Below are 20,053 nucleotides of genomic sequence, written 5' to 3' on the forward strand. Positions count from 1 at the left end.
TTGGCATGAATGTTAAGAACAATTTGGACTCTTCAGAGATGCTGGAATGCTTTCAGATCTGAGTGCACACACTGTTTCCATAAAACAAAGCTTATAAGTCTGTGTTCAATGATCAGCTTGGTTGAATACAGTCTTGGGTATCATAGGTTGAAATTATTTAGAAGTATTCTGATAAACTAACCCAGGGTTTCTAACCTGTTTTTGTTGGCTGAACAGACTCTTGCCATTATTCCGTTCAAGAATCTAAATGACACATCTTCCAAGATGGCAAAAAAAGGATCCACACTGATACACATAACCTTGGAAAAATATATTTGGTGTAAGAGACAGTGTTCCTAACTAGAACAGGATGTAACAATCCTCCAAATGCAGGAGGACGTAATAGAAAGATGGAGCCAGCAGAGATCATTTGGCTGTAAGGGATATGTGTGCTTTGCTCTTTCAAACTACAATGGATTTGTTGCCAACTCACTACAGGTACTCTTAAGAAATTTGTTGCCACATAGTCCTTTACCACCACAAGTTTTTAATTTGACCAACTGCATGAAAGATAAAATATTGCTCATAGGAAGAAGCTCCTTGTAGATACCTGCTAGAAATCCGGAGTTAGCATCTCAATCTTCTTCGTGAAACTTGGGGGGTAGGGAGTAGTTATGAAATATTTTTCCTCTCTGATTCATAAATTAACAGTTTTTGAACCTTTCCTTCAATTTTAAAGAAAACTTTCATAGAAACATGAGGCCTTCCATTGTCAATTTTTCAATGGTCCACCTTTTCAAATAACCCAACCTCAAGAAAAAAAATACCCAACTTCACATAAAAAATTGGAAGAGCTGTCACAACAGGCAGAAGCATACCATAAATGATCTGTCTTCCTAAGTGGCCAGTTTACAGAAGACTGAGTATATGCCTTGGGTACCTTATTCTGTGTACACTGATATGCTGATTTAAGCTGGTATGCTGATTTAAGGAAATGTGAGACAGTTAATAAGGGTGCATTATTCAGTGGTCAAGAGTCAAACCAAATCTTATCATATTTGTGGTTTTTTTTCACCAGAATGAAATTTGCACTAATCCTTGCCCTAAGGATTTTTTACCTAATACATTAGCTAGACTCAAAAGTATCACTATTATCAACTATTACCAAAAACTAACTGTTATCTGAAATCACAGGCATGAAAAGATACTAAATGAATCCATGAATATTTGATTTTGGTGCTTTGAGAGACAAGTAATTCCATGCTTTTTCTGTTCAAAGTTAAGGAATAATAATACTGCTAAGTAATGTCTTAGATGCTGAAACTGTTCAGGTTAAATCTTCCACACAAACTCCTGCACAAGGGTGCATTGTTGAATGCTTATTAACACTTGCAAGTTATATGTGTACAGGATATAATTTCATTTTTTGCTTTCTAGTAGACCTCTTAGCTAGCAACATGTCTTTTTCTGCTTTCCTTTTATGACTGTGGTTCCTCTTCCATTTCCCCCCATTTACTAAGTCTGTGGCTTATGCTGCACTGTTCCTCAGACCACAGTGGCATCAAAGTGTGAAGGAACTCCAGGTAGTTTTAATCTGTTTTTGTAAAGAAGACAGAAATATGACCTCTCAGAAATATGATGCATTCATTTTTTGTTACCATCTTTTCATTCTCTGCCAGGTGTTACCCAATTTGCTATGAAAACTAAGTGGTATCACACCTGTGAATGGTGTCAGCCAATGCATGTAGCAGGGCATACAAACACAGCTGAGCAGCCTGTGTGCTCTGGTAGGCAGTTTAGTGCATTTCCCCAACTTCTACTAAGAAGAACGGGTGGAAAACAAAACTAGAGAAATGCCACAGATGTCCAGCTTTGCATGGGGTAATTAAAAGACAGATTTCAGGCCACATACTTAATGTGGTATGTGTGTTTTCCTTAACAAGAAACTTAAGTGTTCTGCAAGTATGAAGGAGTTTTCCATGTCCAAGAGGCTTATTCATAATGCTGTTTCTGTATTATCTCTCTGCATGTATTAAGTTGAAAGGCATCAACAACTGCATGAGGAGATGAGCTTATGCAGCTATGATACATTTCAGATATTACAACTATCTGTGTATACAAAAGAATTCAAGACCTAGACTGGCTGCCAGAAATATCTAACTAACTAACACAGAGGACAAGAAAAGGAATGAATAACAGGCTCAGAGATTTGCCAAAATGCGTTTTTAGAGCACATCATATCAGCTCATGGTAGCTGAGTGGCTAGATTATTTTGCTCATCGTTTTCATAGTGATCATGCTATGTGTTCAGGGTGTCATGACTTTCATGACGAGATTTGGAGTAAGACACTAAGACAAACAGTCCCGTCATCTGTCTTCTCAAAAATAGCTGGCAGGATAGGAGAGCATAATGTGGGGTTTTTGAAAATACAAGCAATTGAAGTTAGTTGTATTGTCATAATAGAAATGGCAGTTTATGAGAATAAAAAGTCTTTGTTTATTAGCTTAAGGAGGATCATACAGTGAAGACTAGATCACTTTGCTTTATAAAATAGAAAAGGGAAATCACTGGAGATGATTACAAAGAGAAACTTGTACAGCGCCATTTCCTGATTCTTACGAATGTCTGAAAAGTATACAATTTTTGTGAAAAGATTTGTCAGAGCATGTGGGAGGATGTTACAGTAAATGAGACTCAAGAGAGACAATGACTGTTTTTAGATTGCCTTTAACTGACATTAGAGAAGGAACGATGAGAGAGAGAGCTTCCTGTCATTTTGGAAGCATCTACTACTGAAAGAAAATTTTGAAGTGCGGAAAATAATGTACTGACAAATATCTAGAGAAGAGGTGAAGAAAGTAGCTTCCTAGGAAGCGAAGAACAAAAGATTTAGAAATCCTCTCCTGAGTAGCTATTCAGAGAGGTTTTCTAGCTCTCCAGCATGTCTTTTCTTGATCAAATTCCTTCTGCCATGCTCAGCGTAAATTCAGTCTGTATCTCAGGCATCACAGTGGTAAATATATCAATCCGTTGTCCTGCATATAGGTCAGATAACAGGGGAACACTTGGCTGCTCATCTTTCCCCTTAGATACTTAATTATATTAAAGAAAATAAAAAAAGCTTAAGGCAATTAAGGTAACACAATGTTCAATGAGAATAGAAGCATTATTATTAAAATCACTTTTAAAAAGTTACTAGATAAGGGAATTTGGGGTTAATGCCATGCCTGAAAATCAATAATACATTTAAAAAATATATTGTCTGCTGGAAGAATGAGAACATGAGCATGAGACCTTGCTAGGAAGGCAGTTCTGCAAGGTGTTAAACTTCTCAAGGCTCGAGACAGGCTCTAAATGAATAAGGAAGGATTCAGTGTTAAAGCATGCCCTGCCCTTTCTCTATCTGATATAATTATAGGAGAACCTTTAAAACCCTGTATTTGGCACTGTCTTTAAACACCACAGCAGTACGGCAGCTGGCAGCAAAACCAAAACAGAAGTATGTGAACCCCTCCCATGCCTCTTGCAAGTTTGGCAACACACTCTATGCAGGACTGACTGTCTTCCCTATTAATTTGATTATCAACCCATCAAGCACTGCAAATATGTGTTTGCAAAGAAAATGTTGTAGGCTTACACTCAAATTGTAAAGGGTTTCTAAATAGCTAGGGTGAACAATCAAAATCACACTAGCCACCCAGTACAGTAACTTGAGTTTCTTAGAACTGTAATTCTAGAGCAAGTGACTTCTTGTCTAGTTCTTTAAAGGATTATAACCACAGAGTTATATGGATTTTGATATTTGTTGAATCCTGGAGTCTTATTAAGTATCTTATTTGATACATGCTACTAATGTGCTTTCTTTGAGTAATATCCAGTTGAGGAGAGAAGAATTGTTTTGATTATGTTTTAACCTTTAAAAGTAAGAACCTAAAGAAAAAAGAAAAAAAGAGAGAAACCCCAGAAAACCTTCATTTCAAATCTGAAAAAATAATGAGTGAGCAGGAAACCATGAAACCAATGAATCCTCCTTACTGTGCTCTCTAGTTTTATGCACGGTCTGATGGTGGTAGTTGTCTTTCAAGGTATTGTTTTGGCTCCCCCCTTTTTTTTCCATACACATAGTCACTGTCTAGGTGCATCAGTTTCTGGATGTCCTGTTTTAAGAAAAAACTATCATATACAGAGTTTTTTCTGATCTGGGGCAGATTATTTTGTGCTGCAGCGTGGTTGTGATATATATATTTTAGGGAACATCTACTACTACTGAAAGAAAAGTTTTGGAGTAAAGAAAACAAAGTGCAAACAGCTTGGAAGTGCTACAGAAAACTTGTAGTATGCTATAGATTAACAACTGGTCAGAAAAATGATGTAGTCACATCCAGAATTAATAAGAAAAAGTGAACCAAAACTCAAAGAAAAGGTATGAAAAGGGAAGCAAAAAATTGATGAGTGAAATTACACTTCTTACATTAAATGAAATTAAGAAATGAGTCAAGAATCTCAAATGTCAACACCATGGCACTTTTTCTTATAGGAAGTTCATTCTTTTAAATTAAAGAATTTCATATGCAAAGGGAAATCATGTTGAAACAATTTCTGGCAGAACAGTAACTGATATACTGTTTTCATATTTTCCTATTAGTAGTTACAGTACAGAATTAAAAAAACCCCAAAACGCTCAACAGTTATTGGATTAATTCTATCCTGAGGTAAATCAGGCAGAAGTGGGCAGCAAAGATAGTTTAACCTTATTTCATCTCATATATGCACATCCATAGAAAAATTGTTTGAAAAGATTGTCCCATGTGTCTTTGAATTAGAGAAAATAAAAAAATATTTGTAGGAAATATTTCATTTTGTTCACACACTGAATTTACTGCAGTGTAAAAACCATTTTCTTAAAATTTCATGTTTAAAAAAATATTTTAAATTTTCACAATTAAAGATCTTCATAAAAGAAAACATAAAGTATTTTCCTAAAAATTATGAGGTCAACTATAAGCAGGGTTGCTAGCACAACCCAAGAAGCTGTGTCACTTTTCTCATTAGAATTTGTCTACTTAAAATTCTTAATAGTTCTACCACATCAAAATCAATGTATTTTCATATCAGATGTTTTCTTCAAATTAGAAAACTACAGGTAAAGACAAGTTAAGCAAGACTTGAGACCCCCTCAGATGTACATCTCATGGACTTGGGCTGTGTCATGCAGAGCTACGTCTGCAAAAGGTTTTCAAAAGTAGTTTTCAAACACGTGCTCAGCCACAGCACTCGCAGGACGTTTTTGCTTTCACAGGAAAACTGTCTCACTGACTGTTGATGTGTAAAGTGTAAACTTTGTGTTAATCTTTGTCTAGCAAAACTTCAGCCTTGTGACTGGTCCCACATGATGTGATGGGAGAAGTGAGCACAGGCACTGATTTGGGTTTTGTCTAATACCATGGCAAGGCCTCTCTCCCTAGATTACATTGTTGTGCAACTCTTACTTTTCAAAATAATTCCATGGAAAAATAATTGCCTAGTCTTCGGCTCTTTTCTTTTTCCAGTCAGGGAGAAGGGAAAGTTCAAATCCACATTTCTATCTTTTGAGAGGTGTCATTTTCCTACATAAATTAAAGCTGCTTTAGGGTTTAAGTGCTTCTAGCATTGTTTTGATACAGGATAATGATGACATTTCATTAGGCTAGGTACAAAGTGAAATATAAAGGCAAAGACATAACAAATACCTTCCTCTTGTTATTTCCTACTCACTGCCTTTGAAATTATTTAGAAATATGTACAATGCATTAATTAACAATTTTGTGTAAAGATAGGCCCACTGTTTATTGGAATACTTAATTTCTCTCCTAAATTTTATAATGCACTGCTGTTGATGGAGTTAACAGGTCCATAGAATTTAAATATATATATAACTACTGTGATACTGGCATCTTTTTATGGATCTAGTCCTTCCTCATCCTATGACTGAATTTCATTTATTGGAATGAAGATTGTCAATACCTTTGCACTATACTATTAAATAACATTTTCAATTTTCTGAAATGACTTTTCAATTAGGAGAGAAATATTGCTCCTATTTGAATTATTTCATGTCCTGTAACACTACTGGGTAACATTATAATGTTTGAGATGCTAAGAATTACTTAGACTTTTCAAAAGAAAAAAAAATCCTGACAACTGAAAAGTTAAAAATCCAAAGTAAAGATATGAGACTAAACATAGGGATGAACATGAAAATGAATATAGTCTGCCAAAAATCCGTGAACCGTGTAAAACCAGAATGAACCCTAATAACAACCTAAGTATTGTTGCTAATGTGAAGTGAATCAGTTGGAACACTCCAGCTTTCTAGCTCCCTATACCACACCATCTTTCAAGTCCCTGTTCCCTGTAAGTAGGGATGTTCAGTGTTTCAGTATTAAGGAAGCACAATCTCTTATAGAACCACATTTATTTTAACAAGTTTCAAATAAAAAATCATTAGAATGAGACTGTTCTTATTTCCTTAGTAATGATAATATTTATTTTGGCAAAATTAATTTTATTCTTAATTTGTTTAGTTATTGTAGATTTGGGCTTTTATATTTTATTAGTTGTGTTATGCCATAATGCAGTTTCTGTTATATATAATATTTTTTGATGTGTTTCATTTTTTAAGCAGTTCTTTTTCCCCAAAAATTTCTAATTTCATATTCCATGAATAATTTCCTGGCTATGAATTCCTTTGTAGTGATAAAGGTAGTTGTGAAATGTGAGAATTTTCCATAACATTGAACTTCAAAGTCTCAACCACTCTAGTTAGGGGTTTTTTAAGGCTTATTAGACATATTTAGACAGATTGTCTTCCTGAAAAACAAATAAGGATTATACTGCTAGATTGCATTCCCATGATTGAAACCAGCTATTCAAGACCACCATATTTTTATTGTCTCTCAATTATTGCCCTTTTTTTTGCTTTAGATCATGAAGCTCCCACAAGATACTCAAGTGAAAGCTGTACAAAAATTTATTAGATATACCAGGATATGACAAAATCTTCCCAATTTTGGAGGAAAGTTTTGTGTTGGTTTGAGAATCCCAGCCTGAGTGTAAAAAATTATGTAATCCATTTCTAAGCAGCTGACACAACAAAATTGGTAAGGCAGATTTACAGCAGAAGTATTGCAGCAGAAGTCTACAACTGATTTTAACTAAAGTGCTCTGGTGATCTGAAGATATTCACAATCCAACACTAAATTTATAAAAGTCCACATCAACAGAACATTTTCTCAGGCTTATGGTGCCAATTGGCCTTGTTACACATATCTATCTATCTATCTATCTATCTATCTATCTATCTATCTATCTATGTCATGTATTAATCTACAGTTAATGACCATTGCTCAATCACCTCCAAGTAAGCGAAGAAATGCCAAGCTATGAGGCACCTGGTCCCAGCTGCTTGACTCAGATAACTCAGCTGAGGCATTCTATATGTAAGCTTTTGATACAGTTCATTGAGAGAATGAGGTGTGTGATTGAAATTGGAAACTTTTCTGCTGAGCTGCTTAGAGCTTGTGAGTAAGAATTTTAAAAATTGCGTAGGGCTTATGAACAAGCCTTGTGCTTTGGGTGCCTGTTCATTTGCCTTCTCAACATCAGTGTATAACTAAAAACTAATATTTGGCTATTTAAAAGACAGATACTAGTGATGGCAGAATCATTACAGCATGCACAGTGTGGTTAGACTGTGAAATCCATTGCCATAATTTTAAATGAGTTCAAAAAATTATCAATGAAATTTACAGAATCACAGGATAAGCTGAGTTGGTAGGGACCCACAAGGGTCATCACATCCAACTCACAGCCCTGCACAGTACCATTCCCAAGAGTCACACCATGTGCCCAAGAGTATTGTCCAAATGGTTCTTGAACTCTGTCAGGCTTGGTGCTGTGACCACTTCCCTGGGGAGCCTGCTCCAGTGCCCAGCCACCCTCTGGGTGAAGAACCTTTTTCTAATATCCAACCTAAACCTCCCCTGACACAACTGCAGGCCATTCCCTCAGGTCCTGTCACTGGTCACCAAAAGAAGAGATCTGTGCCTGTCCCTCCTCTTCCCCTCACAAGGAAGTTGCAGACTTCAATGAGGTCTCCCCTCAGTCTCTTTTTCTCCCAGCTGAACAGATCAAGAGACCTCAGCTGCTCCTCATATAGCTTCCTGTCAAGGTCCTTCACCATCTTTGCTGCTCTCCTTTGGATGCTCTCTAATAGTTTGATATCTTATATTGTCATGCTCAAAACTGCACACAATATTCAAGGTGAGGCTGCCCCAGAGCAGGACAATCCCCTCCCTTGCCTGGCTGGTGAGGCTGTGCCTGATGCCCCCCAGGACACGGTTGACCCTCCTGCCTGCCAGGGCAATGCTGACAACAGATTAGGATAGAGCCCTGCAGAACCCACGAGTGACAGTTTGTCAGTCAGATGTCACCCCATTCACTGTAACCCTTTGTGCCCCACCCCTGAGCCTGTTGTTCAACCATCACATGGTGTGTTTATCCAGCTGTGAGCTGGACATTTTGTCCAGAAGGATCGTGTAAGAAACAGTATTGAAAGCTTTACTGAAATGCAAAATGATCACATCAACTGGCTTCCCTTGATCAACCAGGTGGGTTACCTTGTCATAAAAGGAAATCAGGTTTGATTAACAGGACTTTGCCCTGATGAAGTCATGCTGGCTCTGACCAGTGACTGTGTTGTCTTTCAGGTGTTTTACAATACCTCCCAAAATAATCCTCTCCATAACTTTACTATGCACTGAAGTGAGACTGACAAGCCTGTTGTTTCCAGGGTCTTCCTTCTAGATCTTCTTGAAAACTGGGACAATGTTCACCAGCTTCTGCTCAGCTGGGACCTCTCTGGATTCCCAAGAATGCTCAAAATCATCGAGATAGGTTTTGCGATGAATTCAGCCATCTCTTTGAAGATTCTTGGCTGAATCCCATCAGGCCCAATAGATTTGTAGAGATCCAGCTGGAGCAGCAGATCCCGCACAGTTTCAGGGTTGACTGGGACTTGCTCATTCTTGCAGTCATGGTCCTCCAGCTCAGGACACTGAGAGCTCTTTGGCCCGTCATCCGTGTTGAAGGTGGAGGCAAAGAATGCTTTAAACACCTCTCTCTTGTCCCTGTTCCCGTTTGGGAGGTAACCATCCTCATCCTGTCATAAGCTGATGTTATTTCTACACTGCTTATTGCCTTTAATAGATTTGAAAAAACTCTTTTTATTGTCCCCCACATTTCTGGCCAGCTTCAGCTCCAGTTGAGCTTTGACCGCATGAATTTTCTCCATACAGCGGCAAGCAGCATCTCTCTATTCTTCCTGTGTCACCTGACCTTGCTTCCACTGTGCATATGCCTTCCTTTTTTGCCTTACTTCCAAAGAAGATTCCTGTTCAACAAAGTGGGCCTTCTGCCTCTCTTGCTTGACTTCCTACATTTGGGAATTGCATGCTCCTGTGCACTTAGACACAAAATTACCATCACTGAAGGTGAGATAGCAAAATGTGGAAGACTTACAACATACGTATATATATATATATATATATATGTTCTCATATGTTCTGGTGACAGTCAAAGACAGGATTTTAGAATATGTGGATCTTTGTTCAGAATGAGTACAATCATTTTCGTGTTCCACACATTTTTTTCGGAACACTTTTTCCAGATAAAACATTATTTTTTAAGAATGTTTGAAATTTTTTAACCTAATTTAGGTATATTTTATTCTGTCCTCTCTATATCTATATGCATTCAGTAATCAAAGTACATTTGTGTGTGTTTATGCAAATATACATAGCTTGCATACCTTTCTATATCTAGGATATAGGCTGATTCTCCATTTCACTAATTTCTATCTGAAAGATAAATTAGCCCATTATGAAATACCCAAACTGGTACAAGCTGGCAGAAGAGCAACAGTATTTACAGAGTGAGTTTATGTTTTCTTTTCTGGCTTAGGTGACCTTAGGTGGGGCTGACACAGCTCAGTGCCAAGAAAAGCATATGTATGTGCATCTAAAAGACCATTTTGATGAACTAATCTGATTCCATACCTTAAAAAAATTATGCTTGTTTAAATGAGAAAAAAGAAATTTCAATACGTGATATTTTTAACTTATACAGTAAGAGTTTTTGTTTTTTCTCCTCCTGGATTTCCTGAGATTAAGGTCAAGCCCATAAGTGCAGTTTCTGTGTGATTCTAAATAAATTTCAGGCAAGCTGCAGGTGTTTAGTGGCTCTTATGAGAATCTGGTATGACCAGATTCCACAACCTAAAGACAATTTAACCATAGAGTTTATAATATAGCTTTAAACAACAGAAGACCAGTATTTTATAGGAAATGAAGGAAAAGAACAGCATTGGGTTAAACAGACTTTCAAAAATGTGTTATTTAACATAAATGTGTTACAAATTATAGAGCTACAAGATGTTAAAAATACACTTAAAAGTTTTCTGTGCCTCTGTAAAGCTGATTGACTTACTTGAATTCTGTAAAAAAGTGAGTATTCTTCATAAAGAAGAAGAAGAGTACCATGACTCTTACCTCTTACTATCATGCCTGTTATTATCAGTATATTCCTGAATATACATTTTTTTTTTTTGACTTTTTGCTTTTACAAGTAAATACAATTGTTTATTTGATTCATGCATATCTTCTGTAAGGTAGAAATATGTTCTTTTCGAGTCAGTTACATAGGGGCTTCCCAGGAATAAGACACAAGTAAATCTATACATGTTGAATCATAGGTGTCTAGTAAGTACAAAGTGTACTGCTAGGCTGAAGCCTTCTGGTTTCCTTTTTGCAACTTTTCTAAGACCATTTTTTTCACAGTGTTAAGCATGTAGATGGAACATTTGTTTGCTTAAAGTTTTCAGTGTACCTTCTATGCATGAAAAGTGAGGGTGGATTTTGGCACCACTGTATGTTCTTTTCCCATATCTGTTTCGCCCTTTTTCTTTTTAGTTTCTGGGCTCTGACTCAAACTTACTAACCACATCTGGCATCTGGAGCAGATAAGTTCAAGGCAGGATGTCTCAACAGCCAGCAAAGATGTCCAAAAAATTTAGAGAGTAACTGTGTGCAAATCCAAAATCATACACTAGGAATCTAGGAACCAAGAGTCAAATGTTGCATGACTAAATGTAATCCAGTGAAGCTAAGACACACATGAACTATTTTACGCTGATTCACTTAGGTCTATGACTAATCAGGCAGAATTAACACAGTAGCAAACTCAAAAGGGAATGAGAGCTGGAGAAAACAGCGAACTTTGCAAAAATATCAGTGTCTGGGAAAACACTTTACTTAACACTTAATTTATTGCACAAATTCATTGCATAGCTTCCTTCTGTTGCTCTCAGAACAAATAATCAGCCTAAACAATCAGAGATATGTCTATACTAGCCTTTTGCTCTGCATCTTGTAACCATTAGTATTAGCAAGGAAGCAGTCCTCATGGTAGCTGGTACAGTACTACTTGCACCAATAGCTCCTGGCATGCCTGACTACAGATAGCTTGGAGGTCAAAGTCAGCAGCAGCTCTCCCATTGCAGATCTCTACAGTTTCTCATAGTATTATTCTAGTTCAAATCAAGGCTCAGAGGGTTTCAGGCCAAGATCCACAAAAATATTATAGTGCCAAAAGTTGGTCTGTAGAAGGTTTGAGCTTCTAAGTCCAAGACTGTGATTTTTAAAAGCCCTGCTGAACCATGTTAGGGACTGTATTTTTGGCAGTCAAACTCCTCTAATGCAAAAGATTCTACTATTTTCAGTGGCTGCCATCTTGCTAGGACTAAGACTGGTAGCTGTTTGAAACTTAAATGTAATCAGTAGTCTGAAAAAAAGGAGTTTTTCCGTCCAAATATTTACCCATCCAGCTTCACATTACCTTCAATAAAAATATGGATGTTTTGAACACTTTTATAAATTTAAAAAAAAGGTGGTAGAGATGATCTCTCTTCTGTTTTGTGGAATACCTGAATGATTAAAGAATTCACACAGAATATGTGAATGGAGCTAAGGGGTCCAAGACTTTCCACAAAATGAAATCCATATCTCCCTAGAAATTGTTTTAACCACAAGGCTGTGAGGCTGAACAGTGATACTGGTTTTGGTGTCAGAGAATGCCCTTCTTTTGAAACTAAGACACTTTAAGTAGTCCTTCAGTAGTTCCTGAAGTATGCCTGTGTATTTTAAACTAAATGATCATTTTATGTAACTGCAGAAACATCCAGGCTTATGTGAGATATTTTTGTTGCTCATTTGTTTTTAAGCATACCAAAGTGATTAATTTAAATTCTAGAAAATATAATTTCTTGCAAAGAACCCTGTCTCACCCTGTGGGCTTAAAAAAAAAAATAATCCTGCAATTATTAACTCCAAATAGAAATGGAAAATTCCAATAGAAAAGTCATTTTATTATAACTGCAGATTATTTTTTGCATCTAGATACTGCAAAAATAGTCTTCAAGAAAAGCAAAGATGAAATAACAGATACAGATGTAAAGCAGAAAGATCTGTGTGTCTATTGAATTCTTACATGAGATAGTTTCTGGTCATTTAACCTAGAAGTTGTACCAGCAGGAGATGTCATTTATCTTGACATTAACTAGTTGTGACTAGTATGTAAAAAGGGATATTTTTGCAAAAAATTAGGTAAATAAATACAGCTGAGTAACAGCCTGCTTTAAGACAGCTGTTCTCTTTGTTTTTCTGGCATCAGGCAGCATTTTTTGGTCACCGAATCTAAATGAATTTTCAATGCTGTGATTATGAAAGGCATATGTAGTCAGAATTAAAGTAAAACAAGAAAACCAGAACTAAAGAGAGAGAGACAGACTGAAAATGAGAAGAGTAAATAAACACAGAGTATGTGGCAACTACAGTTTAGTATACCATAAATGTGAAATACAGATGGAGTATCTTGTGATAGGGAAGGTGCAACTAAACATCTGTTTCTTCCAAATTTCCAAAGAAAAATAGATTCACAAATTACGTCCAAATGCTTAAGAAACTAGACTTTACAAACATGTCAGAAAATGTCAAATTCATATTCAAATTTTAACATCTTCATTTGTATGTTTATCAACTGTCTTTAGTGCAGTCACTGTCCAATAAACAATAGTCAATAAAAATGCAGATTTACACCACATGATTATTTTTTTCCTTTAGATCTGTCCCAAGAGAAATTACCTCACAGACTGTCTACATGTACTAATAAAGAAGGCAAATATCCTGACTTTTGAGCAGTGGCTATTACGGCTATCTTCTGTTTCCTAAGAATTATTCACAGAAAGCTTCAAAATATTAATGACTCAAAGCTAAAGTATGCAACTAAATCTTTGAGGTGCACTGTATTCTGTAAGACATCTTTTACCTCAGTTTAGAAACAATAGTGGGAAGGATTCCATGGCTTAAACATTGGCATCCACATAATTTTATACCCTTTAAGGAGAAGTAGACACCCACTGGTAGATTTGACATAGGGCATTCAAGAAACCCAGATTTTCTGGAGCAACAGTGAAAATATAACCATGCACATAACCCTGAAACCCAAGTCTGCCCTATGCAACAAGTGGAGATTTCCTATAAGTAAGTGAGTTTCTCTGAGACATAAAAACTGTCATATCCTGTTGATAGTCTTTACAATCCTGAGATCCAAGAATTATGCTGAGGTGACTGAGCATACAGGAGCATGTGTATGTGTGTCATACAAATATATAGGTGGAGACAATAAATTAATGGGTTCATGGTAGCATGAAATGTTTGAGATCACATAAATGATTAGTTCTTAATCCATTGTGAAATAATTTTAGATTAAGCCTGGTGCTCTCTCACCTCAGAGCAACTCATTCTAAAGGCATCCTAGCCATGGAACAATTTAAGACATTATAAATAAATAAAAAAAAATCTAAATATTTTTTTGTCATACCAGGATGTTTACAGCCAAATGAGTATGACATGAATTATTACTTTAGGATGACTCCAGGAAGATGGTATAATTGTATTTGGAAGATGGAAGGTTTAAAAAAAAAAATGTTGCCTCTGGCACATGAGAGTCTGTTTTTCATTTCAGTTTACTTAATGGATTCATTACTAGTGTTTAATTTAGCTGTGGTGACTATATGTTAATAGTTGCCATATAGATTCTTTGCTGCACAAGTACACTTATGTGGCAATTATGTGTCTTTAGCAAGATTTTAGCTCCTCAGTTTGTTCCTAAATGTTAAGACCTTTGTATCACCACCAAATGAAGAATAGATTTTGCAATCAAAGAATACTTTGAAGATCAGATATATGAAGTTTTATGAATCTATTCTGCACTTTGCAAGTAGTTTTCACTAAAGTTGGTCCAAATTTTTCATGAATAGCATTTTTTCCACAGAAAATACTGGTAAACCAAAGCCACATAATTTGTATTGGCTTCAGAAAAATTTCCAGTAGCATGCTCAAGCTAATTGAAAAATATGTTGCCTATTTGGTATCATTGTGGTTTTACTGTTTCATTCTGATTTGACTTCAGGAAGTTCTACTTTTCTTGCATGCTATTGCATGTGTCTGTTGACTTTGTGAGTACACACTGATGAAGCACTTGGTTCACTGTAGCAAACTGTTCAGCCTGGAGAGGATCTTATGAACGTACTTAAGTGTCTGAACAGATGGTGTCAAGAAGCAGTCCCTTCTTGGTAGTGCCAAGCAATAGGACAAGAGGCCACAGGCAGAAACTGGAACACAGTTTTTCACATGAACATGAGGAAGAACTTCTTTGCTGTTTGTGCTAATGAGCACTGGAACAAATTGCCCAATGAAGTTGTGGAGTCTCCCTGGAGATATTTAAAAGCTGTTTAGACACATTCTGAGTAACATGCTCTAGAGAATCCTGCTTGAGCAGGGAGGCTGGACTAGATGACCTCCAGTGTCCCTTACCCAGTCTGCAATTCTATGAAACTGCCATAACACTTGAAGTCTGCCCCTTATTGTAGTTGTAAGATTTTCCATTTGAAATTGTATCTATTTACAGTGGTGAAGGGAAGGGACTGCCCAGAGGAGCAGAAGCAGCAGCCACTGTAAATGATTCTCTAGAAAAACAGATTGATTGCATAGATAATTATACTTTTTGAATGATGAAAAGGAGGATGGGGACTTACTAATTTCTCTAGTCTCAAGAAAGAAAGGGAACTACCTCTGATAATGCAATATTTCTGGCAACTTCACAATTCCCAAAGCCACAAACTGTGTTTATGGTTCTAAGAACAGCAGTACAGGCTGTTCACAGCATTCCTCTGACCTTTACTTCAGGAGAAACAGAAAGAAGTCCTCTACTTCTGGAACATTGCTGAGTGGAACAGTTAATCTGGAAGTATTGCAACATGAATCCCAAGAATCAGCGATTGTGAATTGCCTAAGCCAAACTCTGATGTAGACGTACAGCCCTTCACTTTGAGAATGTTAATGATGTGGAAGAAGACCATCTGTAATCAAGCTAGGATCACCTGAGAAAATTTCTTCAAAGTCTCAAAAGTTGCCAGCCTTTTCCCAGAGATTGTCAGTTAAATCTGTAATTGTGATTGACTTTCAATTACAGAAAGAATACTGTTGAATTTTTTCACAGCACCAGGGTAGACATACTCCCTACTAGGAGATCAAGTGACATACTAATTGGTAGAGAGCATCGCCACTTGTAATATTGTAACCCAAAACAATTGAGTGGCCTTTTTATGGCCATACAGATGTTTTGACTGTGATCTGAAAAGGGTGGGGACATCAGGCATGATTAAACAAATTAAAAACAATCACAGGAAAAATTATGCCCCAGAAGGTTACTTCAGGTGAAAAGGAGTCAAGCACTGTGTCTGCTGGCAATCTCGATACAACGTTTAACTGTTTCTTCTCAAGATTTCATCAGTTCATTCCAGCAGCATGGCTCAACACACTTGAGCAAGTCTTTTCAGAGGCAGCAAAAATATCATTGCAAACACCCTGGAGCCATGAACTTCAACAGGTAATGTGTGGGGATGCAGACCACAGTTATGCTTTGCTCTAGGGAGTAGCAGAGACATTATATGCTTTGTTGCTACTCCTGCCTTCACTGACAGGTTCCCTGTAGTCTTAAAAAGGGCATTCGCCGGGCTCTGTAGTGCCATGAGAAGAGCACTTCTGTACAGAGGTGATGTTGGGAGAGTACAACTGATCATCTACCTTGTCCACAAGTGTCTGTAGGATGGCACTGCCTCATGGATCAAACAAATAAAAACATATGGTAAGGAGGACACATCCAAAAAGGGCAGCGCACCAGGTGGTGCATTTTCTAACAGGTGAAGAATGAAATGCTCCCAATGGCGTCTATGGAAAAGCACAGCATCGTGAATGAGTGATCCTTGAAGCTTCTGCTGAGTTTTTGGAACATCACAATAAAACTTCACAGGCAGCAAAAATGATAACTTTCAGCACGAAAAATTAGAAGTCCTTAAAATGTATGTAGACCTATTTTCCAGGAGGACGATGTTTTTTTAAACCCCAAAATATTATTTACTCTTCCAGCAAACTGGTACTTCTATGCATTCAGGACCCAGAACAATGATGCATCAGTTGTCACTTCCTTTCTTTCATCAGGAAGCAGCAATGCAAGGGAAAAAGACATCCAGAAAAACCTGACAGACCTCATGGAAATCTGTGTTCAAGACAATGTCCTCATCAGAATGACTCAGCCTTTAAAGTTTTCCTCAAAACTGCTAATGAATTGTTTTGGTTGTATTTTGAGTAACATATCCCTCCTTTTAATCCTGTGGATGGAACCATTGAAATAGCCTAAGTAGATATGTTCCTCTGAATCTTTTAACCTAATAGCTCTTTTTCTGATTTTGATACAGTCACATGCACTACTGTATGCACTGCATACATAATTGTGTGCTGTCAAAGTACATTCATGCACAACCCCTTAACTTTGAAAAAGAAAATAACAGCCACAATTATAAAAATGTTTCAGGAAACAGAGATACTGAACAGATCAAATTATCATTTAAAACCAACTACAAATTCACTTCCGAATGGTGTAATTAAAAGCAATTCTTCATGCTTACACTATCCTTATACACATCATATGAATGATATGGTCTGAAAAAACTAATCTTGTGAAACATTCCTTACAGTATTTAAAATTTCTTTTAATGCAAATTTAGTTACTACTTTGACAGGCTGTCAGAGACTGAAAATAGTTCATGCTCAAACATTGATATAAAGTTCTGCTCATTATAAAGAAGCTACAACCAAAGAAGCTTCCCTGAAGAATGGGACTTTGGACTGAAAGTCAAATTGCTGATTAGATAAAGGGAAACCCATTGTTCAGTCACCTCAGACTGAGGGAAAGGAATGCATCTACAAAAGGCCAAAGCCACCAGCTGCAACTGTCCCCGGCTGAGTTTGGGGTGGGGGGAGAGCCCAGCTCACAGAAGCCAGGTTTACACAGACTCCCCCCAGCCGAGGGGTGTGGGGTGGAGGGCAGGGGCTGGGCATACCCCACAGAGGGGGGAGGAGGAGATTTTGGGTGCATGGTGCAACCTCTGGTGAGAGGCACTGAACACCCATCCTCTGTTACACAAACAGGCCCAGCTGTGGAACCCCCCACCCCACAGGGCACATCCACGGGACTTTCACGTGAGAGGCAGCTGAGGGGGAGCCATAATCCATCAAAGACCCCCCAAAGTGCTCCCCAGAGGCTTTGCACCACAGGGCTGCACAGAGTCTGCTGTGAGAGACTGCCCCCCACACCTCTAGGGGCCATGCCCAGACATGCCCACCTAGCCTGAGCATGTATATCCACCAGACTCTGTGCCTTTTGGGGGGACCTTCACCACCAAGAGACCAGCTGGAGAGGATCAACGGGATGTCTCAGGATCCACAGAGTGGTGATATTTCCTTTATTCTGTCCCTGTCACTCTTTCTGTCCCCACCACCTACCTTTCTTTCTTTCTTTCTTTCTTGCTCTCTTGCTCTCTTGCTCTCTCTCATATTTACCATCAAATAAAACCTTTACTATTGTCACTGGCATATGGTCTTGTTTGCACCTTAATTTGGGCAGAGGCATTTCTAAGAACCTTAAAACTGGATCATAACACAAGCTAACATTATTCTGTTGAGAATTCAGAACTAATGTGAAATGTATATGCATTTAAAAATCACATATATACCCCATGTTCTTAAAGCAGGCTGATCTGACTTCAGTTTTACATCTCTAGCTAAATCTACTTGCTTACCAAAGCACATTCTCTCAGCTAGAACAAAGGACAGATAACCTTCAAGACCTTGCAGAACTGTACAGAAAATAACAGGAACTAAACTGTCTAAAATTGAAAACAAAGGTCTTGCTGCTTGAGTAAATGTTCATAATGAACATTTCGAAAAAGAAAGTAGTGACACTCTTTGAGGAAGTTAGGAATGTGTTTCTTTGGGGGATGTCTGGTGCCAGAAGATATCTTTTGGGTGGAAGGCATCCCAGAACACAAGCAAATGGACTGGAAGGTTGCATTTTAAAGAAGCCAGATGCATTGATGTGACAGCTCTGAACAAAATGGCCATTTTGCACAAAAAGCCATACTGAACACAGAAGGTGTGGTATTGTAAATGCAGATTGTTTCTTCAGTGATGTGAAAAAAATGAAGAAAAGATCTAGGATTTGATGTGTGAGACTAAAGTGTAAACTTGTAGTATAAACTGTCAAAAGCAGTTGTCCTAATGTGGTATATAATTTGGCCTTAAATTTGCATGAATGCACAAGCAAACACAGTCTTGTTTTGAAATCGGTGTTGTTGTGCAAATTCATCTGCAGTTTTAGAAAGAGCTGAAGTCAGCGCCTGAGGCACAACTCCCTAATAAGTAATAGCATAATAACAAAATTCCATAAAGAATCAGATCAAAAGGCCAATATACCCCAGTGGTAGCAATAAACATTTTGATATAAGAAACAAGGCATAGCAGAAGAGTTTCCCTTTTATACACACCATGATCTAAAAAATAAGGGAAAGCTTAGTTCAGTTCCCCTTTAAAAAGCATTATGTGTTCCCATGCCTCAGACAATGCTTCCAAGTGAGAGAGTCATTCCTCAGCTATTGGGCAGATCTGGAAGTATCTGTCAAAGTGTCAAAATATGCAGCTGCAAGACTTTGCAATGACTAAGATATGAAAAAGGAAGCAAAAAATAAGTTCTCTGTTTTGGCTTCTTGACCAGAAAATTAAAAGAAAATATTTTCTATTAAATGGATATGTTTTGTTGTTTGCTGTACTGAAATAAGCTTGATCCTTACTTTCATTCACCACTTCTCAGCAAAACTCTTTTTTCAAAAGGAATGCTTTCCAGGTTTTGTCAGAAAAGCAAAAGGTGGGAGAGTATTCACAAACCCAGTGAAATGTCGCCTTTACTTTTGACTAGAGGCTGGGATAATCAGACATAGAATATGGAGTCTGGCATTCTCCATGAGATATTTTTGAAACTTGAAATCATGTCCTTTACCTCTTGAAAGAGCATTCTATAACTTCTTGGTTGTGCTATGGCTCTCTTAACTGTTACTGTTACAGTCTGTCTTATGGAAACTGCATAAAGAAAAGAGTGAGACACTAAAAACTGGAACGAGAAGAGTGACTCTCTTTGGTCATTGGGACATTCACTACAGAAATAGGTGCCTGGATTCCCATTTCACTGCAATACTATTGCGTGCAAGGATAGGTTGAGAAAACCTTCCACTACTAAAGAAAGTTCATTTAAGAGGTAGGAGGTGCAAATAGTCAGCAAGTTATGAAATGATTTTTTACAACTTTAATCTCAAACAGACTTTTCTACACAAGCTGGTGCTTGCTATTTATATGGTCAAATTTTGGGAAGTAAAAATTGTGTTTCATTTTACTCTTTCCTTATTTCTGAGGTAAGAAAGCATGCAGAATTTTTTAGTAAGTTCACTGTATTTGGTGTTTTGGTGTTTAACAAAAACTTTACCAAACTTAAAAACATTTTATCAGAAAAAAAGAATCTAACCACTGT

This window comes from Coloeus monedula, assembly GCF_965178545.1.
Source record: "Coloeus monedula genome assembly, chromosome: 5".
Taxonomy (NCBI): domain Eukaryota; kingdom Metazoa; phylum Chordata; class Aves; order Passeriformes; family Corvidae; genus Coloeus; species Coloeus monedula.